This window comes from Corythoichthys intestinalis, chromosome 1 (genome assembly GCF_030265065.1).
Source record: "Corythoichthys intestinalis isolate RoL2023-P3 chromosome 1, ASM3026506v1, whole genome shotgun sequence".
NCBI classification, from domain to species: Eukaryota; Metazoa; Chordata; class Actinopteri; order Syngnathiformes; family Syngnathidae; genus Corythoichthys; species Corythoichthys intestinalis.
The window spans coordinates 23,304,514-23,328,186 of NC_080395.1; the positions used below are offsets into that span (position 1 = coordinate 23,304,514).

Sequence of the window (23,673 nt, forward strand, 5' to 3'; positions counted from 1 at the left end):
ATTTCCCGAATATCACGCACTCCCCCCCCCCCCCCCCCCAAAATCAACTTGTAAAATCATGGTGCGCATTATAAACGGGTACATGGATGGAAACAGAAATATATGTATATATATGTAAACCGATTTTTTTTCTATTGACACGGCCATGTTGTGTTGAAGAAACATATGCGGCGATCCGTTGCCGACCATTACGGTATGTGACGTCACCATTTTGTTTCGATAATACTTCACTCTGATCGGCCGAATGATTTCGTCTTTGTTAAAGTCTGCTTTTTTCACTCTTCATAAAGCACAGAATTTAGTTTCTTGAACTCATTTGAGTCAACGTTTATTGCAGCTCTGCAACTCGGACCATAACAAACGTAACAACACAAACTTCCTGTGTCCGTCAACTATATCTGTCCCTCGGGAAACTCAAACCCAATTAACAATAGCTCATATTGTTACTGTCGTGTCGACAGCGATGAGCTCTCTCGGATTTCCGACTTAGGTTCTCACTTTCATTTTACCGTATCAATCCATGGAGGAAACATTTATTCATCATGATGAAACGAGCAAGTTATACAGCAGCCTTAAAGAGAAAAGGCACATCTGTTTTGTTTTCTCCTGGATTCTGGTAAGTTCAAGAAGTTATCAGATCATATTATTACCGTACATACTGTCAGTTTACGGTAATGTTTTGAACTACCAATGTGATATGCTTATGTTGTGTTTCACCAGTCAGAAAAATGACATTTCTGTATCTGTACACGAGCTCTGTTTTCTTGTATTCTTCTATTTATTGGTGCTAAAACTAGGGTGCGCGTTATACACGGGTACAATAAGTTTCCCTAGATTTTACAAGTAAATTTGGGGTGCGCTTTATACACGGGTGCGCCTTATATTCGGGAAATTACGGTAGATGTTTTAGAGCCATTGACCGCGATTTATGTCCCATCTATTTGAAATGGGAAGGTTGGCAGCGATTATTTCATCTACTGTGTGTTTGAACAGGGATGTGTAAACTTTCTGTAGCCACCATTTATTGACCAGCCAAACAATTAGTGTTGCACCGATACAATTTTCATTTCAAAACCTGAATTAGTTGGCTGTTACCTTGACTGACACTGTCAGAGAGGGATCAATAAATTTTTATTATTGTGGTAACCAGTGGCAAATGATTATACTACATCTATGGCTGGAGCATACGGCCTAAAAATACAATCTGGAATTTTTTTTTTTTCCAACAAAAACATGTTAAAGGAGACAATAAGAACAAAAAGTTAGGAAATTACTAAAATGTTTGAGTTTATAAATAAATAGTGGATTTAAAGTGCATTAATCTATTTTTTTCCCTCCCCATTTTTGCGTTGTCAGTCCCAAACTACAAGCCATAATTTTAAAAAGAAACAAAGACAAAGTCATGCCGATTTTCTCACTTTGCAATGTTCAGGAGCACTTGGATCCTGATGATCCTCTTGTCTGAATGCGTGTGCCAATGCAGCAATAAAACAATCATGTGCGTGTGCTATGTGGGGAAAAAAGAAAAGTGACTCTCTTTGGTGTGTACTATGTAAGTTTTATGGACAAAAAAAATATGCAACGCAACTTTATTTTTTTCAATTGTTAAATCCCCAGGCCTAACTGTATCATACGGACACCTAGGTCCAATATTTTGGTTACCATATATACAGGGTCTCTGCGGGCTCTTAAAAAGTACTAAATTAACTAATCTTGATGAAGGTCTTAACATTCCTTAGATTAAAATTGTGCTGGATTGTGTGAAATTATGTTTTAAGACTTTCATTTTTTTTACATTTTAGGAGTTACTGCTTTTGTGCCATTGAAATTTATCAAGGGATTGTCATTAAAATCTGTTCCAAGTGGGTTTGAAAATGTCTTTGCAAGTCTTAAATCAATAGGGATCTAAGCGATACAGTAAAGTCCTACAGCAATAACATTGGTGAATTAGTACCTCTCTATCACTGTGAATGAAAACTGAATGTTTTTCTTTGAATAGGCAGAATACTTGATAGACCTCTTGAATCAGATCTCATTGTAATGTGCAGTTAATCAGTCGATTAAGCGTTACTCTATTTAAAAGCGGCATATCGCATCTGTGAAGAGGTCCAGTCGTGCCGCTGTCCTCTTTTTAGATTTATTCTGTCGACCCTGAGCACTTGTAGACTCTGGTAGGGTAAGTTTCTTTTGGGCCGAGTGTTTTGGAAGCGCGTCAAGGCGGGAGATGTGACAGCTGTGTTGGTCACGGCTACTCTGACCTTCACACGTCATGTTGATGGATCATAAAATTTGTAACGATACACTGAAGCTGTTGTGTAGGCTTGCGCGAGCCTGACGATCTGTTCGCATAACTGCTGCCATCATTGGGCCAACCCAAACGGTGGACTGTCACCAAGTAGGACAGCTTGAGTGCATACGAATGACTTTTGTGTCGTACGAGGAAGCGCATTTCTGCAATGGGCTCTCTGCCACAAAGCGTGAGGAGTGATGACGGCAGCACAAAAACACGCGTGTGTACACAGCCAAGTACACACGCAGACGCACACGCTTGGCATTTCTTATACATTCTATCTTCCCGCAAATGGATTGCAGAATTGTTCGGAGCTTTTTGCCCGTCCCAAAGCGCTTTGCTCCGTGCGTGGGCTCCCCCGGGACGCCGCTCTCTCCATCTCGTCAAGGAAGAAACCATTTAGTGGAATGAAAAAAAAAAAAGCACACATATTGGAAGGCATACACAGGGAGGCTGCTTGGAGGATTTGACTAGCATGTAGACAAACGTTTCCAACACTGAACAGGTTCTTTATTGCTCCACCAGCTCCCTACTTTGCCCCCAACGCACACTTTCTCCTGCACAAAAGTCCTCGCGCGGATTCCATTTTGTCAGCTTTCAGCCGCAGATCATGTAACGATAAAAGATGCTGCCCCGCAGTTAAACACTGCCAGTAAATCACAAGGCAAAGAAAGCTGGGAGAAGCACTTATTTTCAAGCAGCATGAGAAACCACACTAGGGGGGAAGGGGTTGAGACAGATAGGGCAAGACACGGAGGAAGAGAGAGCCTCTTTGTGCACTGTGTACTGACATTGTTTGTGATGAAGAGATGAATCACAGCTATTTAGGGATTGGTTTCCTGCAACTGATTGTGTGACGACTGTGCGGCGGACGAGACTGTCAAGACTTGCCTGTTTTGTTCTCGGGGCTTTGGGGAAAGGTCTACGGCCAAGTTTTGCTGAGAGACAAACACCTCAACGGTGTCTACTGCTCTTATTCTAACAAAGCATCAAATATTCAAAAGTCAGGTCAATCTCATTTCTGTGTGTTTGTGCGACTGCACTTGTTTTGTTCTTAAAAATACCAACAGTAAAGAGGCCTCGAGCAAGTTCCCGGCTTTTTCTGTCAGACTTTAACGAGCAATTTATCAAATGTGGTCACAAGATAGCTCGGCGTTATTAGAATAATGACATTTGCTTGGTTACCCAGAATATTTTTCCACTGTTAACAGTGTTGTCTGACTTCCAGAAACATGATGACATTATTCCCCCAAGTTAATGAAAAGGTGAACATCATTTGCATCTGTGATAACATGTTGATTCGGAGCCATTGTTCAATTATGCATTGTATAATTGTCCAATTATTTCATGGTAAACACCGTTGTGATTAGTAGAGATTTTAATACATTATTTAGAAATGAAATAGTGTACTAATGAGTTCAATATTATGATTCACTCCGAAATCACGGAGAATAACTGGTAGTAAATGATCTTCTTACTGTACAATAGACATTCAATTAGGTCTGGCTAATTTTATGGTTGAGATCTTAGATTGTGAAAACTTTGGGTTGATTTCGTTGATCAGTCCTGACATTTTAAAATGATCAACCATGTTGGAAATGCTGTCTGACTATAGTTTAGCGCAGGGATGTCCCAACTTTTTTTCTCTGATGGCAGTTTAAAAAAAAATTAAAAATCAGGATGCAAATGAAATCCTTCTACTTGAGGATCATAATCAGGCAAAAAATAGTGTTTTTAAAATGTCCTAATTTCTCGGTATTAACTCATTGGCTGCCATTGACAGTGATAGACGTCTAATCCATTTTGACTGGGCGACTGGCAGCAATGGAACGACCACTAACACTACTGAAACTAGCTTTGAAAAACAAAGAGAAAATATCCAGTAAAAGCAAAAAAAGTCAAGTATATCACAACCATGATGGTTCAATTATCACATTGGATTATTTTTTCCTATAATTTCATATAAAACAAAATACTACAATTTTACAATTTTTTTAGACTGATTTCATTAAGTTTTGGCCCCTGAACTACCGTATTTTTCGGACTATAAGTCGCAGATTTTTTTCATAGTTTGGCTGGGGGTGTGACTTATATTCAGGAGCGACTTATGTGTGAAATTATTAACACATTATGATATCATTTCACATGTTATTTTGGTGTTTTGGAGTGACACTGAAGGTTTGGTAAACTTGTTAGCATGTTCTTTATGCTATAGTTATCTGAATAACTTAATAGCTATGGCCACGTTCGCGTTCTGCCTTCGGCAATGTGTGTTCAATAGTATTATTGTTTATATTGAAATGCATGCTTTTAGTTTGTGGCGCTTTCACGCCCTCGTGGGGGAGCACTTGCAGTTGTTTACGTAAAGGAGAGCGCTCACACGCCAGAAGAAGACCGACAGCTACGTAGCTCTGACTGAGTGGGCGAGTTAGCGAGAGAGAGACACGGCTGCGAACCTATGTTCATTGTTTATGCTTGTAAAATATCTCTACAGAGGCAACGCCTGTGTGTATCATCTTTTCTGTTGTTGTTGCGTGTTTTCCACCCGCGATCGGACACTTGGAGCCAGTTGTGTGGTTTGAACGATGCGCTAATGCTAGCGAACGCATGCTAACCGTTTGTGTCATGTCATTGCTCTAAAAGCACCTAATTATCATTTATTTACGTCGATGCGAACCTGTTTGGTATCGAGGACGAAATTGATTCAGCAAATTATACGGACGTCCACCATCATCATTTGGGAGTTTAGCCCGCTGAATAGCCAGGACCGACCCGTAGCGTGCTGGTGAGGACAGTATATTCGCATTTCGTTGTTCATGCACTGTACACTGTACACTTATTCAGCATGTTGTTCTCTATTGTATTTTTATATTAAATTGCCTTTCAAGATGACATGTCTGTTCTATGTGTTGGATTTTATCGAGTAAATTTCCCCCCGAAATGCGACTTATACTCCGGTGCGACTTGTAGTCCGAAAAATACGGTAATATAGAGGCACTTTTTAAGTGTCCAGCTCCATCTAGTGTGAAAGTTGAGAAGTCCAACAGAGTGTAGGCTGAATTTAAGCCTCTTGTGCGCGCCATATTTAGTAATATTTGCCTAATTGGCTGCAGGCCAATAAAAACTGGGCAGTGGGCTGCAGTTTGGGCACCTCTGGTTTAGCAGATTGCTAATAGGGTCGTCAAAAATATCAACGTATTGATACAGGTCACCGGAAATTTGTTGTCATGTGGTGAATTTGATTTTGCGCTACTCTTGATACTAATACAGAATTTTTCCGTTTTCCTTGGTAACTCATTGGCTCCCATTGACTGCGATAGACATCCAATCCATTTGAAGTGGAAGGGTTGGCAGCAAATAAACAGTCCAGTCCTTCCAATTCAAATGGATTGTCCGTTTACTAGTAACAAACATGATTAAATGTCTATCATGTAATGTCACTCTGAGGGCAAACAGCTAAAGATCGTACTATGAAATGAGGTTAATAAATGAACAGGCTGATTTCCACAGAGGAAAATGACAGCAGACAGCGTCGTCCCCCTTATCCGGAGTGATTCACCTGGCAAATGGTTTTCCTCTGCGAGCTCCGATGAGCAGAAATCCTTTAATCATTCACTAATAGGTCTTTATGAAAAGGCAGGAGATGAATTCAGTCTACCTGGCGCTCTGTTATCATTACGGCTGCGACGACTTATCAAAGTGCGCTGTTGTCCACGCGCGTGTTTGTCGGAGTTTGATTCCTATCGACACCGGCAGTCCTGTTCATTTCTGTACAATATGATAGGCCTGTCACTGCTCTAGCTCCTTTTGTCAAACTGGAAACCACACTGTTTCATGATAGCAGTGAATTCTCTGCGATGAAAGTTACCGTTTGATCCGAAGCTGCTGACCAGATGGACGTGTTTGTTGTCAGCAAAACCTCGTCGGTGACTCACGTTCTCGACACCGTCTGCTAGCTTCACCGGAGTCGGGCCTGTGAGCTGAAAATGTTTAGTAGCAGACTGTCTACATTTTACCGTCAAAGAAAAATTCAACATGAGCCGTAAGATATAAAAAAAAAAATCATGCACAGTCTGTATGTGTGTCGTGTCATATGCGCGGCAGAGCGGCATCTGTTGTGTTGAGCTGCTTAGTTTAGAGAGCACAGGAGGGCCTCTGAGACAATGCATGAGAGATGGGCGTGAGAACACAGGGAGGGCTTGGTTCTCTACAAGAACTGTCTTGTGTTTGGGGAAAATATCCTCGCACTCAAAGCTCTGTAGATCCAATTCGAACAAACTGGTTTTGCAAGAAATGGCTCAGGGAGAAACTGTGTGTACACATGGATCTTGTACGCAGACATCACAATTTCCCCCCTTTTTTTGATCTTCATGTATGCTATGAATACGAATTAAAAAAAAAAACTGAAACTTTGATGTGAAAGTACTTTTTGGGGCCTCATCCCTTCCTGAAATCCAATAGGGAAAGCATTCACCCGCCAAACATGAAAAAGTATCCATTTCATTTGCGGCAGAAATCAAAGCGGTGCGTAAACACGTTTTATTCCTGTGACTCAGACGCGGAACCTCAGCAGTGTTTTGTTTCTGTTCTTCCCCAGGTGTTACAGCAGTTATGACAAAGAGCTGAAGACACCTCAAACAGTGAGTATGTTCGCCTTCACACGCTGGAATGGATGGATGGAAGGTGATGTGGGAGTGTTCGGATGGTGCTGCTTTGAGATATGAGATGAATGAACGAAATTGTTATTCAACTCATTGGCTGCTATTGACAAGGATAGGCATCCCATCCATTTTGACTGGGAGGGCTGGCACCCCCGTCAGTGGCAGTGAATGAGCTCATGGGGAAAAAAAATCTAATCTATTAAGATGCTTCACTTCACTGTAAAAACACAATTTTGCTACACTATGCATCAACTTGACTTGATTGTGCTACTCCTTCTGGATTGTGCGCATTAGCCCCATGGGGGCAGTATAGCACGCGAAGATTCAAATTTAACCTCGCAAGTGTTATGGGTTTATTGTATATTTGGCCTGCAATGATTAAAACTGTCAACTAATCCTCAAATAAAGGAGCTATTTTTAGGGGTGTAACAATACATGGTTAGTTAAGCAACGATCCAATCAAATTGATGAAAATGCAAAGAATAGATCAATATTGTCATTAAGATGTCATTTTGGTAACAAGAGTGTTTTTTATTTAGATGTTTTAGCAACAAAATTGACCCCCCCCAAATCATGTCGTTGTCCAATGAATCGATTTTGCATTGCATGAAATTGGTAACTTTCACCTCATATCTATCAAATAATTAAGCAAATCATTACGAAAACATAATTTGGTCACTTTTTAGTTTCAACTTGATAGATTGGGCTGTTCTTTCTAGAGTGTGTGTCTTTGCCAAATGAAGGCAGGATAATACAGAAGGGTTTGTTCTAGGCCTGAACGATATTGGAAAAAACTATTGCTGCGATTTTTTGGGGGGTTTGCGATATTATATTGCGATATTAAAAAAAAAAAAGCACCCCGCCCCCCAAATATTTATTTTTTTGTGTGTGTGCTCAATGTATTTATTCAGATTTAGCATTGGAAAGAGATACGTATTAGGCATGTTTTTTTCTCACTTTTTCCCCAAAGTATGATTTTAAAAAATATATATAATGTATATATATATTAATTAGGGCTGTCAAACGATTAAAATTTTTAATCGAGTTAATTACAGCTTAAAAATTAATTAATCGTAATTAATCGTAATTAATCGCAATTCAAACCATCTATAAAATATGCCATATTTTTCTGTAAATTATATCTATATTCTGTAAAATAAATTGTTGGAATGGAAAGATAAGACACAAGATGGATATATACATTCAACATACGGTACATAAGGACTGTAGTGGGCATTTCACTCTACTGTCATTTAAATCTGTCTATGCTGTCCTCACTCCGAAGCGTCTACTTTTTCCAAAGCTAGACAGTTGGTGAACGACGCCTTAATAATTAGACTTCTTCCTTTTTCATCTGATTTATTAATAAAATGGCCTCAAACCAATGTCCTCTTTAGACCGTCGTAAAACTACAAAAAAAAAGTACACAAGCATTGCATTAGCAACAACGTTAGCTTAGCACGCTATACAGGTTCACTAAACATAAACAAAAAGCGTCTCATACAAAAAATATAACATTTCGCTCACTAACATAATATGTACATTCTTTACAACAACCATACATACGGACAAATCTTGTCCAAGGATCATATAAGCACAACATTATCAGCCCGAGACGTCGTGCAGCCATATTGAACTGGACTGAAAACAATAAACCATGTCGCAAAGCGACCACAAGAGTTCGCTGTTGGACAGCACGAAAAAGCCTTGCTGTAAAACTTACCAAAAGGCAGAATACTTTCTGAGCGGGACATGTGCGTTAATTGCGCCAAATATTTTAACGTGATTAATTTAAAAAATTAATTACCGGCCGTTAACGCGATAATTTTGACAGCCCTAATATTAATAAATGGTTTTAAGCACTTCAAATGTAATAATTATGATCATCAGTTTTAAACATGACTGTCCAACCAAATTATTTTTGAACAAGAATAAAGTACTGTAGTAGAAAAATACTTGGCTTTATTAAATACTTTTGTTTATCTACCTTAGCTGTGACTCTTAGTGGACATGTAGAAATCGCAAACTCCTCATGATCACTTCTGGCATTTAATTTATATGTCTCAAACGTCTCCACACACACACACATTCATTCCAACGCGGTTTCCTTGCAGAAACTGTTTAACAAGTTCAACGATGATTGACAGCTGCTGCGCTGTGATGTCCGCTTCTTTGGCAAGATCAAAGATACCAGCATCGTTAACTTTAATAAGCAAGTGCTGCAGTGACTGTGAGGTTCAAAGAGCGTGTGAGGCTCTGCGCAGAGCAGAAAGCAGGGCGTATGTGGATTAAAATAAATAAAAACTATCGCACGTCCTTGCGATGGGACTATTGCCCACGCACACATCGCGATGGCGATGTTTAAACGATATATCGTTCAGGCTTAGTTTGTTCATAAGTCAAATCAAAGACATCGCCCAAAAGAGAGGAAGTCCTAGGGCACCACTGTACAAGGGTTGCCATGATCAATTGACTGGAATTCTCCAGATGTTAGTTTTTGTAGTGCATACAATCCAATGCACATTTACAGTTAAAATGTGACTAGGCGTATGAGTCGAGCAATCGTAAAAATAGGTGGTTGGCCGACCATCAGAATAATTGTTTGTGGCATTCTAGCTATTCATTGTCCCAGTTTAGTTTACTTTCATTTTTATTTTATTTTGTAAGCACCCCTCAACATCCACGCTGCTCCTGCCAGTTACAGACCTCATTTGATTCTAATTCATTCGGCAAAATAGCAGTTTTTTTCCCCCTCGTCAAATTAAATTTAACAAGAGACCCTTGAAAAGAGGTTGTTATGATTACATTACAAATTCGGGGTTCATTCAGTGAATCCAACATTTAATTAGATTTCCCCCCATTCAAATGTGAATATTTGTACGAAACATACGCGGCTAATAAGCATCCTTAGTTTGTTATCTGCTCTGAGCGAGCACAGAATGTAAATGGTTGTTAACTGTGCCCTACAGGGGCTTCCGGGGATGCAGGATTGCGTGCAGTTGTTTATGTGCGGCGCTACGTGCGGCGTTAATCTCCCGCTCGCCCTTCCTCTTTGCTCTCTTTTCTGTGTGCGTCGCTGTGTGAGTGCTATCTGTTGTCAGGGGCGCGGCTGCGTCCTCCAGGCTTCACTTCACACCAAGGTGGCAGTTTGTCGTTGCACACGCACACAATGACTTGCACTTTCCTTTCCTACCTGACCCGATGGCCTGCGAGTGTCTTTTTATTCCTTAGAATGGCAAGCGAATGGAAATACTTAGCCTTGTGCGTTCCCGGACCTGATTCTGTCAGGTTGCTGCGCCATCTCTGCCTGTAAATGATGCATTATGTTGCCGCATGCTGCTTGTATCATTTGTGATGAGTATTGATGAGTCCTCAGCCTCGGGGGGAATCATTTACTGGAGTGGGGGATGTGATGTAGAGCTGTTTCTTGCTTGCTTTTCGAGGTGCTCTTTATTTATGCGCACCGTACAAAAGGGGGAAATCGGTCCAGCTGTCTGTTTTTCCTCAGACCTTGACTTACTTGTCATTACAATTCTATTTATATACTAGCTCCAATTCACAATAGGTCACTTAACACATTGAGCAGATTAAAGGCCGAGTTATACTTCCGCGTCAGACCTACGCCGTCAAGGAAGAATCGAGTTACGACCCTACGCCGTAGCCTGACGCGCACCTCTCGATTTTTCTAACCTTCGCGTCGCGTAGACGCGTAGACGTAGCGAAAACGGACTGTGATTGGTCCGCTCAGACTGTTGTTTACGGGCGAAAACACCGCCATTGTAGAATAGAATCAAACATTATTTTCTACACGCAAAAATGCACCAAGCCGACGGGAGTATCATCGAAGAGCAAGTCTCGTCAATAAATTATTATTGTGACTGCCAAATGGCAAGGTCGGCGATCGAAAAAATAAATAAATGGAAGAACCACGGAGACGTGAGTGGTCGGAATCGAGTGGCCACACGAAGCGGTGACACAGTCGGCCAAAAACTGCCAACTTTTTATCACTTTATGTCGTATTTTTGGTTGGTGCACTTCATCATTTACTGTGTACATATGTTTCAAGTATATGAAGAATAAAGTACAGATTTGGTGTCAAAAGAGTTGTTTTGATCTTTAATTTTCAATAACAGACAGTTCACACACACAAAACATCATCACTGATTGAGAGTGCCTCGGTGCTTTTTATGATAACCTTAAAATCAAGCCTCCCAACGCAGTTTGGGAAGTTCCCTAGACGCCAGAAATCTGCTATGGCTTCCCACTGGCTGGTTGTAGGATACGGCAAACAAATCAGGCTGGAGGGCTTTGCAGACCTTGAACGCAGTGCTCGACGCCAGTTTGAAGCTAGCCGCCACAGCTAGCTCTCTCCACCCGAGTCTAAAACTCTCTGTGCGGCATCAAAAGTCGGCCAGACCGCCTCGAAACCGTCTTCTGCGTCGCCTGCCCGTCAATATTTGTATGTTCCATATTTATTCAGTGTTGATGAGCAGAATATTTACTTTCAAGAGTTCCATCTTGCATTGTTTATTTTTCTCCGACTAGCGGAAGTAAACAAGCATGCCCCAAAACCGTACAAACATAACGCCACGTCCCTCTAGTGGCTTGGCGGTGAATTACAGAGCAACGCGTCCCCTCACCGCAGAACTATCGAATGTCGAATGACGCCGTAGTCGCTACGCCGTCACCGCAACGCGGGAGTATAACTCAGGCTTAAGAAAGCTCATACAGGAGACACGAGTGACCTGATTTAGGTGATCGGCTGCCATTGACAGCGATATGCATCCAATCCATTTGAACTGGGAGAGTTGCAGCGAATGAACGAATAGCAGCTAGTAAGTTAAGATACTTTTGGTAACTTGTCATCTTCCAATGACAGACAATGACTATTTGCATGTCCAACATTGGGATCCAATTACATTTGATGGTGTATGAGAATGTATACATTGACCAAATTGGACAGTAACAAAGAAAAAGTAAATAGTAACATCATTTCTTCTCATTCAGAATTATGAATCACAGTAGTGTGCTCCACTTTATGCTCTGTGTCGAGGTCAGATTAGTTCAGATTGCTCTTGTTTTGGTTCTTTATCAGGAGAATTGAGCCGGTGCAAATCAGCATAGGGTGAGTAAATGAAATGGCATCTTATGTCAATAAATGTTTTTTTTTGTTTTTGTTTTTTTAAACGTGACTGGTTAAAAAAAGTGCTTCTGCAGGTAGACTACATAGGTTTCTTCTTGTATTTATGCCAAAAAGACATTAGGTTGAGGTGGATTGAAGACTCCAAATTGCCCCTAGAAGTGAAAGTGAGAGTGGATGGTTGTGTAAACGGTCCAAATCAGATTTTTTCCATATCCAAGTCCAACCGGGGCTCATTCGTATTATGTATGAACACAATCCGAATGCGTGCGACCTACACGTCATCAACAGGTGAAAATCATCGACAGATGCTAACGAAGGCTTAGAAAATATCTTTTCCTTTTTGATGCAGCACATGAAGCTATCAGGTGTTAAAAACTTTGCCTCCAGTAGTGTAGAATTCTCAAAATTGCCACAAACGAGATGGTGGAGCGTAAACATCTGTTGTCACAGTACGCATGTTTGCCTCTTCACGGCCGCATCACGTTTAAACTGCAAAATAAACGGCCACACAAAAAATTTTGAATTAAAAATCTTAAATGGATATCCTGCCCTGAGGTGGGAACTTGGCGTTTTGACAATCCCTTGTCAAAATAGTTGTGGATGATTTGATAATTGATTGGTTGTCGACTAATCATTACAGTGTTTGGCTAGCAAGCAGTCCAAGGCTATATCTACACTAGGAAGGATAATGGCCTTAAACGTGCAATTACTTGGACTATACGGCATGTCGGCTACACTAGTATGCCTATTATCCGGATTAGTTGTTAGACGGATAATGTAGGCGGGTAATGTTAGCCGCCGCCTAATAGGGACTGCTGTCTCCGTACAACATTCAGATACTCAGAAAAGGGACGTCTTGCCGTCGCTGTTTTTAGTGCAGCATGACAGCATCATAAACAATGGAGGTGGACGATCACGACGTGGCATTCTTGCTCCTGTTTTCGTCTGCACACATTTTTCTTGAACCTTCAAACTACGTCTCAATAATATGCTTCAATTCAGTGCCCATTTGGGGTCCTCCCAACGCGGTTGAGGTGGAGATGAGCGTTTTTTACAGAGCTCGTCTCCCGAGTTGTGTACGATCAGCCAGCTGCTGGGCTTGCCCCTCCCACCTCAATGCCGACCGAACATGATTACTGTATATAAAAATGCGTAGAGGAAAATTAAACCCAGAAAAGTTACCTGCTTAGTACCCCCAGTCAAAGAGGTATGCGATGAGTTTTTTCCCCCCAGACATTTCTGCCTGTCAAAACTGTTGCCACTTCCAGGATCGCCACATTTATGCACAAGCAGTCCTGGTTGCTGCTTCCAGGAAATATACTCGGCGCCACACCATATGCTTCTATTTATTTTTTCAAGTGGTGAGAGCGCAACTGAGCATTGATTGTAACATCCCAACTAATGTCAGGCTTCCATTGTTTTATATATATATTTCAATCACAACACGGCGCCTGCTCGTAAAAGCGGAGCGTGCTCTCCCTTCCACTCTCACTCTTGTGTGATGTGTTTAATTGCGATCATGAAAAAAACAGTGATCACACAATAATGACAGTCTAGAACACAGGTGTCAAACCGATTCCAGAAAGGGCCTAGTGGGCGCAGGTTTGCTTTCCAACCAATGAAGAGGACACATTTTCACCAATTAGATCTTTTACATATATAATCAGTTAAACTTTGTCAGGTGCTGCTTGTTCCAGCAGGAAGTTCATTGGTTAAACTCTCTGCGCGTTATCGGTTGGAACAAAATCCAGCACCCACTAGGCCCTTTCTGGAATCGGTTTGACACCTGTGGTCTAGAAGGTGTAGTAATTTCGAAATTTGCCGCGGGGTAGGAATGAGTTTCCGTTTCAGAGGTAAACCGGGCAGGCGATGACGTAACAAATCTTTCTACACATGCGTAGTTTGCCCAAATGCAGGAGTACCTTGCAGAAGCACGGCGGCCTTAAACGCACCTTAAACGAAGTGTGGACAGTGCTAGTGTAGACATTTTCTGAGGTATTTGTCTTTTACCTCAACTTAGCAGGTACATGCTCCAGCTCACCAGCGACCCTAGTTAGGATAAACATTCTAAAATATGAATGGATGAAAGATCAAGGGACAAGTTGTAATATTGTATGTAAACATGAACTTTTCGTGATTTTAAATTAAAACGTGTTTCATCGACAATTTGCGTTTAAAGCATCCTGCCCCGCTATACCCACGCATGTAGCATCCGTCCACTTTTAAGATTGCTTGTCTTCTGCCTTAGTAAGGTTGTGTGCATACATTAAGCTCTGTGGACTACTTAGTACGATAGCTGAGGTGGGCGCAGCAGTGCTGGCGTCGCCCCATCTGCTTGATCTGCGCTTGAAATGCAGTGCCTTTTAATGACAAAACAGAGTTGCTAGGAGCTATGCAGAATAGATGTGCGTTCGCATGCATCTATGTATGCGTGCGAGGGGTGAGAGTGGATGTGCACCGCATGAGTGTGAATGAGAGGGGAATAAAGGGAGAGGGAGAAAGAGAGAAAAACATCTCGAAGGTCAGAAACAGCAGGCGGCCGTAAGGGAGAGACACGTGAGACAGAGATAGTCTTGCGTCAGCCCCACAACTTTGCTCTTTAAATGTGTGAGTGTCCTGTGGGGCCAGCATTTCCATCCGCATCCTACTGCGCGTTACAATGGAGCAGAATTGCACTATTATAGATAGATGGATAGGATAGACATTACGTACACATTTCCAAGCCAGTCAGTCACTGAGCTGCAGATAATTTTTCGACACTGCTCTTGTGACAGTGGAAGGGGAAATTACACCTCATAGCCTGAGGGCAAGAATTTGTGTGCCTCTCTGCCTGTCACTAAATCCGAATAGGATTTCATCAATCTGAGCTCTTTGTTTCTCACTTTCTTTTTTTTTCCCCAGTGCCCTTTAAACTGGTTCCCTGTTAGATTAAGGAAGTGTTGAGATAACGCCTAAACATTTAGTACTTTGCACTTGCCTCGGAGCGAGAGTTGTTAAAAAGCTGCTGCGAGCTTGTCCTCGGGATAGAGGACGGTGTAGATTTAACAGACACACTCAGCCTTCATTGGGGCTTACACAGCTATGTCTTGGAAAACTCTTGCTCTCTCATACATGCACAGTGGTTGGAAATAAAGTGCAATTACTTGGTCAGTTGCTTGGAATTATTTTGCAGGCTGCCGTTTTTTGACACGATAGACGTCCAGTCATTTGAAGTGGGAGAGGCTAGCAGCGAAAATTGCTCCCAGTTTAAATGGAGTGGACGTCTATTGCTTATAGAAGCCACAAGATGGCAGCAAAGAACTTGAAACGGAGAGGATCATAAAGCAACAGCACCATGCATCTTGCGTGTACATTATCATGAACCCACGTTACATAAACCCCTAGTACTTGGTGATACAATGATATATATTGCAAAATCTTAGTGACATAATTTTTAAAATCGTCACGAATGGCATTTATTTGGCATAAGTGGGCTTATGCTAAATGTACTACACGATACTTATATCAACAATATTGACGAACTGCCACTAGATATTTCTAAATTATAAAACGGGCATGTCGTAAGTCACCACACTACCAAAACTTAAGGTGCATAAATAAAACATTTCAGGGTTTCCCTTAGGATTTTTTGAAGCTGTATTGGTAGGCTGCATCGGAGTCGGACAGCCTCACCATGTCATGATACGGCAAAAAAATGTTTTTTCACGTTTTTTTTCCCCCAAGAATGTTTTTTTCACGTTTTTTTCCCCAAGAAGAACCATAACAAAGATATATTTGAAATATTTCATTAGTCAGGCTAACGTCGTAGCTCTCCGCTATGGTACATGTACGTAAAATGCTTAGCTGATTACAGCTATATTACTCTTTTTTTCTCTCGTAGCAATAGTACGATTTACATCTCGTAGTCCAGGGGTCGGCAACCCAAAATGTTGAAAGAGCCATATTTGACAGTATGTCTGGAGCCGCAAAAATTTAAGCCTTATATAAGCCTTATAATGAAAGCAACACAGGCTGTATGTATCGATATTAGCTATATTAGACTACTATCAAAATGACTAATTTTGCTAAAAATACATAATTAGCCTTCATGATTAAATACTTATTTCCCCTGCAGTGGATCCGATAGAGAATGCCGCACTGCGTGACTACTCTGTTGTACGATTCCACCTCAAGTTTAACTTAATTACAATATTAATGAATTGAACGAATGTTTGGGTCATGTTTGTCCTACTACAGAAACCATATTAAAAAAACAAATATATTTCCCTCCGCCATCTTTTTCCGTTTTCAAAAATCTTTGAAAAAGCTCCAGGGAGCCACTAGGGCAGCGCCAAAGAGCCGTCTAGAGTCGTGGTTTGCAAACCCCTGTAGTAGTCCTTCTTTTTCCTTTTATCTGGTCCTAATACGTACTACATTACCGCATAATAGTCCTCCTTTTAACGGACCCATTTGAAGGAGTAGGGGGAAAATTCTAATAGCCGTGTGAAGAGTTTTACTAGTTTCAGTGAGAAGGTGAATAGTTTTGTTGTTGTTGTTTCGTGAACTACATTTCCACACAAACACACATTGAGGTACCTTTAACTTAGCAAGGAGATGTATGAGAGTTTTCGAGTGTCCTGAAGCTCACGAAACTTGGGGGAAAAAAAAGCGCATTTATGAAAGTTTCATCAGCCGTGATTGCGTATACAGTGCCTTGCAAAAGTATTCGGCCCCCTTGAATCTTGCAACCTTTCGCCACATTTCAGGCTTCAAACATAAAGATATGAGATTTAATTTTTTTGTCAAGAATCAACAACAAGTGGGACACAATCGTGAAGTGGAACAAAATTTATTGGATAATTTAAACTTTTTTAACAAATAAAAAACTGAAAAGTGGAGCGTGCAATATTATTCGGCCCCCTTGCGTTAATACTTTGTAGCGCCACCTTTTGCTCCAATTACAGCTGCAAGTCGCTTGGGGTATGTTTCTATCAGTTTTGCACATCGAGAGACTGACATTCTTGCCCATTCTTCCTTGCAAAACGGCTCGAGCTCAGTGAGGTTGGATGGAGAGTGTTTGTGAACAGCAGTCTTCAGTCATGACAGAACATCGCTTCAATGATATCTGGCGCTATCTAGCGTCGTAAATGGGTATAACGTTTAGACTGCGAATATAAGACGACCCCTACTTTTTCAGTCTTATTTCAATGCGAAAAACACAGTCTTATATTCGGGCCAATACGGTTTAAAAGCTACTACTACATTGGAATGATTTTTCTACTAACAAAATACAATCATCAACTTTTTACAAACTGTAATTCATGTTGGGAATTTCAGTGTCAAATCCACCTCGAACACACTCTACTTCTCAATCCCCCTCCGAATGCGTACGGTGAATGATGCATGCAAAACAAATGGAAATAGTAGTGTACAGCAAAACAGAGCAAGGCGTGTAAGCCACACAGACAACCCAATTTGCTTAGTTATTAATATAATTAATAAACCACTCTCAGGTACTAGTAGATAATTAGTTATTTTTACAATTGTGCAAAAATATGTACACTACGGTTCAAAAGTTTGGTGTCGCTTAGACCCCAAAAGGTAGTGTATGCCCACTGTGTTTTTTTCACCACTACTTGATGTATTTCACTTTTGTGACAGTTTAACGTCAATTCAAGTAAAAAGTAAAAGGGGAAGCTTCCATAATCATACAGTTTATCCTCAAATAGCTAAACGTGGCATCTTGTTATTGCGATATAAAGGGGCTTTTCATTTTCCATACAGCCCAGCATTACACACAATAGTATTAGCATGGGAGCACCAATAAAACATGAGCACGTCATCATCACACACAGTAAAACCATTTGACATTTCCACACAATGATGTATGTTATGTAGACAACTTGTAATGAGGAAGTAGAATCAGTAATTTTACCAGACTTTTTTTCTGTTCTTGAGCTTCCTGTGATTGCGTACTTTGGACACACGCACACGTCTTAATCCACACAGTCGAATCCACTAGCCAGACTTTTGATTTACCGTCTCTTCCCAAAAAAGCTTGCGCTGCCTGTCGCCAGCACAGAGTGAGGCTGCTCTTTTCCAGACCCTCGTGCCATGAATCATTGCTCGCGCCCAGGGAGCCCCAGTCCGCTCGGGGGCTGCCTGCCTGGACGATAATGTGCTTGGTCATGAACGGGCCACAATGAATCGGGGCCCAGACAAAACGAGCTAAGACCAAAGCTGTCCCAGAGAGAGCGACAACAGGAGGTCTGTGCGTGGGTGTCTGATAGCTTTTTGTTGGTCATGCCAGGATGTTCTGAGCGTCTTTTGTGGAAAATTAGGAGTGGACTTTGTGCACGTTATTCCTAGCAAACCTTAGTCTCTTGCAGATATTGTAATTTGAGGCCCTTGGAGTAAGCTTGAATGTTGTATTTCCTGTCCGCACTTTATCAAGCCCCAACAAGCCCAATTATCAAAACAAGTGGATTGCAGTGGAACCTTATCTGGTGCCACTGGAATGTGATATTAACCCTTTATAAAGCACACGTTTAACTCATTGGCTGCCATTGATGGCGCTAGATGTCCAATCCATTTTGATCTGGGAGAGGGCGAATGATGGTGGTGGTGGTATTTTTTAGCTTTGTTTTTTCCCAAAAAAAAAAAAAAAAAAAAAATCAGTAACTCTCTTTATTTAATTTCTATTTATTTAAAAAGCTGTTGTAATACTATTTCATTTATTTAACAGCTTTAGAGTGTCATTGAATGTCATAACCAGATTAGGTTACTGTAAAAACTGTAAATATTCCTATTTAATTAAAAAACATAGATTAAATAAAAAAATGAATCAAACTGCAATCATGTAATATACAAGAGTGTCCAGGTCTTTGTGGTTGTTGTTGGCAGGTGCCGTATTGGCCCGAATATAAGACGGCCCTGATTATAAGACGACCCCCTCTTTTTCAAGACCCAAGTTTGAAAAAAGTTTTTGAACACCAAATTATATACAGAACATAATTACAGTACATCCGAAACAAATGATTATAACAATATATTTGAGAGAAAAAGTATGTTATTTTGCCTCATTCAAATCTTAATATCTGAACATGCAAGTGCAATCACATTCGTAAATGAATGACTACTGTTTTTTTTAAAAGTAAATAAACCAATCTATTGTGATAACACAACAAAATTGCAATAGCTGCATTAACCATCAAAGTGAAGTCTTAACTGTAGTCTTGAAACAAATCTGAATAAAGAAAAACATTGCAATAAAATAATGCAAACTGGTTAAACTTGAGAGTATCTGAGATCTGTCATGACAGAACATCGCTTCTGTGATATCTGGCGCCATCTAGTGTCGTGAATGGGTATAACGTCTAGACCGCGGATATAAGACAACCCTCTTATTTCAATGCAAAAAACACCGACTTATATTTGGGCCAATACGGTAATTATTTTTAGTATTTTAAAGACATCGAAAGAGTTAATGTTTGCGATTTTATAGATATGTCAGTGGTAGAAGCCATATTCCCCATTAACAACTCAGTTTATTTAAAACTAGTGTATTGTATTCGATTGATAAAAATCAATTATTAAGCAGACTTTTAATTTTAATGGATGAATCCCTGTTGCTTTAATTTTTTAAAGCTCTCGGAAATATGTTGTGCATGTGCATATGTGTCATGCACGTTTATGCTGTATTTTTGCATGATCATTAAGCAGACCACACACACAGTCAATCTTTTGTATCTCACGCGCGCACACACGCACACATCCCGCCAGCAGCTGTTGCTCTGCGAGTCTCTTGGTTTATTGAGTCTATCTTGTGCATTTATGACCAAACCGCATCTCTTCACTCCTTTATTCTTTTGTACAGCATCCTCCACCTAATAGTCAATTTGAATCTTTTTTTAACCTGGTTTCGTGTATCTGTACATTCTTTTTGCTGGAAAGCGTCTCCCACTACCAGGCCTTCATGTCCCCAGGCCCGTTGGCCAGGTTGTAACCTGGATACAGCTGCAGTCCAGAGGAACCATTAGCAGTGCCTGGAGGCCCCCTGCTCCCAGGGAGAGCTCATTACGGTATTTGTGCAGTCACAGTTGTATGAAACACAGCAGCGCGTCTGGTGAAACTAGCCAGGACGCCGAGCCTCGAGGAAAGCATTAAACTGCGTTCACACCGGCTAAGTCTAACTCTTGTCGCATGATGAGTTCCCAAACAAAGTCAATGTAATCGCGCTTTGAAGGGTGACGGGCGATCTGACAACTGACCATGCGCGTCTAGCAGATGTGATGTTGGCGTTTTTACCAAATAGGCTCAGCGATGTCGCACGATGAAAGTTCGGACCACAAGAAGATGACCTGGATTTATTTTTCTGCGACAGATATTAGCGATGATGAAGACGCAGTCACACAAATATTTTCAATCATTCACTTGACTTGAACTGCTACGTAACTAGCTACCAGAAATAAAGTCACAGTATTAGCAAAGTTGCATTATTACGAGACTGAAGTCAGACACTGTAATACTTATAGAAAAAAATTACTGGCAATATTACAAGAAATCATATTGTTCAGAGAATTAGGTCATACATTGTAATGCTACAGGAAAAAAAAGTTGCTATATTACGATAATAAAGCCATACATTGTAATTTTATGAGAAAAAAAATGTAATAGTACGAGTTAAAGTCGTTACATTAAATATCTGTGTGTAATGTTACGAAAAAAGTTGTAATGTTACATAACCTTACGTAATACAGTTAGTCTTCGGGTTACAACGTATTCGACTTGCGCGATTTTGAGTCTCGTCCGAGCTTTGTCTCCAGTCATTTTTTAAAAGTCGCAATGAACAGTACTTTATTGTACCTCACAGTATCTAATTTTTTACTTTACTCTAATAATAAGACGTGTTCTGGCCTCACTAAACGAGAAGTTGTTGATTTACAGACAGCAAACAAGGCAATTGTGCGTTTTGAAGCTTTTTACTTGCTTCACTTTTGACAATTTCTAAAGCTGTAACACACATATGTACACTTATGTTCAAAATGACATGCACTTTAACAATAAAACACTTGACACAAAACAATTGGCGTTCAACGTCCATCTAGTCTGATTAAATTTAGTAGATTAAATTAGCCTAATTTGCCTCATAAAAGTCCGCTATTTTGAATGCTACAAATCCTCACGTACATACAATTCTTATAGCAAATCGTTCACACATACAGTAACTCCACAAACTGTAGCTCTAGACTTAATTACAAATGCATGCACAAACATATATTGGCTGAAACAACTTACAGCCTTATGTGGGCCAAACCAGAGCACAGCTATCCTTTATCCATCCATGTCAGACATCTGAGTCTGCACCTCAGTCATGCAAGGCGGCAGTCCAGCCAGACCCAACGCTGCAACCAGAGGGCAGTGTATCCTCCATCATTAAACAAAATACAATACTTTTGGACTTTTTGGATAGTTACGTTGCCAGTGTAGGACAGGAACTCTTTCGTAACCCGGGGGCTACCTGCATTACGAGAATAAAGTCATACATTGTATTATTGCTATTTTTAACTCAAGGAAACGAGGAAAAAGTCATAATGTCACATAACCTTAATATTAAAAGACCATTAAAAGTCGTAATATTACGAGATTAAAGTTGTTATATTGCTTGTTTTTAAGTTCTTTGAGCTGGAAGTTGTTTGGTTTCACGTGGTTCGACTTTTGGTGACGTTACGTCTGTGTGAAGACAAATCTGCTTTTGGCGACAGGCGTAGGGCGAGCAAGGCGATTTAACGATTTAACTTTGGTGTGTACGCAGCTTTATTCCGGATACGTTAGGACACAAATGAGGCTTCTTACAATGAATGATACTCGTCGTCAAACACGTGCGGCTTTTGTTGAATGTTGGCATTGGCTTGATTTGGTCTACTTTCTGTTCACTTAGTGTGCGTGTGTGCATTAGTAGTTCATGTTTGTGTGCTCAGAGGCCCATTTCAGCCGTCTGCTGCGGCGTGCAGATGGCGAGGCCGGGGCCTGCTGAATGAGATATCCCCTTTCGCTTCTCGATGCATCCCTGCCTGCGTCCTCGCTTTCATCGCCACATCTGCTGAGGGCCATCTTGGGCAAAAGAGACTTTTTCCAGCGCTCCATTTTCCTTCACTTAGACGCCTCTCAGGGCTCGGCGCGGTGGCTTTGCAATGAAATGTCTCTTAACCGAGCCACGTGCCCCGGAGCTACGGTAATTGCAGGTGAAATTCAGCTTCCTCTTTAAAATGCCATCTCTCATTTCCAGTTACCGGCCCCCACCCCCGCTGTATCTTGCCCCTCACCACCCCTGCTGCACATCTCCCTCCCCCTCTGGCTGTCTTTCAGAGGCGTGTGAATCCCTCAGCCCCTGTCGCGTCGCTGTGCCCCAGCAGACACTCCCACAATGCACAGCGCCCATGGTTGCACGCTGATAGATATCAGCCGTGCGGTTGCCTGGACACACTTAATGTGTGCTTTGTGTGTGTATGAGGGAAATAGGCTAAAATGGTGTTTATCAGCTAGGTATGCTTGTTACAGAGACAGTGGTGAGCGAGGGTAAGAGTTTAACCCTTTATAGGGCACTCACTTAACTCATTGGCTGCCATTGACGCAAGACGTCCAATCCATTTAGACTGGGAGGGGCGAATGAACCTCCCAGTCTAAATGGATTGGACGTCCATTGTCGTCGATGGGAGTACAGTCCTCGCAGTTTAAATTAATACCACAACTATTCATGTCAATGGCAGGCAAGGAGTTAAATAATATGAAAAAAAAAAACTTAAAAAGGTTATTGGGGGACATAACCAAGGAATGCTGGTATTAAAAAAAAAAAATATATATATATATATCTAATATATATGGCGGAAAACACTAAGGTGACTTGAAGTTCCGCTCTGAGACCCTCAATTTAGCCAACTTTCAAAATTGTCCGATATGCACGTGTGATACATCATTGGAAAGCTTAAAATCTCAATTTTCTGCGGGAAGAAAAAATTTGAACAGGAGGGCATTTTGAAAAAAAAAGTTTTTGAAACAGCAAAACCCTATCTGGAGGTGAGAGCCCGCGAGAACAGAATTACAGACGCCATGACTTTAACGAGATATTATCGCGTACTTACCTTGTTTCGATCTAAAAACATCAAGACACAGCTGTGAATGGCCACAGCTGGATTTTTGGGGGATTTTATGGGTGAAACATGGTAATATAACAAGGGTCGCGATGCAGAAATCGCAGACATCAATGAGTGGTCGAGATGTTCTTTTTCATATATTTACCCTTTTAAACTTTTTTTTTCCAACTTTTTTTTGTTTGAATCGATTATTTAACATCTAACATCGGAGAAAATGCGACAATAACAAAAAAATACAATTAACCGATAGTTATGAGGTAGAGATCCGTGACTTTTTTTTACAGATGCCATTTTTTTCATTGTGACATAATTTGTTTAAAAGTTTAAAATATGTGGATAAATAATTTTTTAAAGTCACTTTTTAAAAAAAAAAAACGAAATATGAGACATCAATTAATGATTCTAAGCTAAAAACGCCATTTTAAATAATAAATATAATTACCTTCG

The 23,673-nt window shown here is 40.7% G+C and overlaps 1 protein-coding gene across 11 annotated transcripts in view; it reads left to right on the forward strand.

Moving 5' to 3' along the window:
- The window catches only part of baz2ba (bromodomain adjacent to zinc finger domain, 2Ba), a 163,318-nt gene that overhangs the window by 16,784 nt on the left and 122,861 nt on the right, over nt 1-23,673 (forward strand). For all 11 annotated transcript variants that reach the window (XM_057836825.1, XM_057836814.1, XM_057836869.1 and 8 more), the window contains one exon: nt 6,888-6,930. The gene's annotated coding sequence lies outside the window, so the exon portion shown is untranslated. The remainder of the gene's footprint in view (nt 1-6,887; nt 6,931-23,673) is intronic.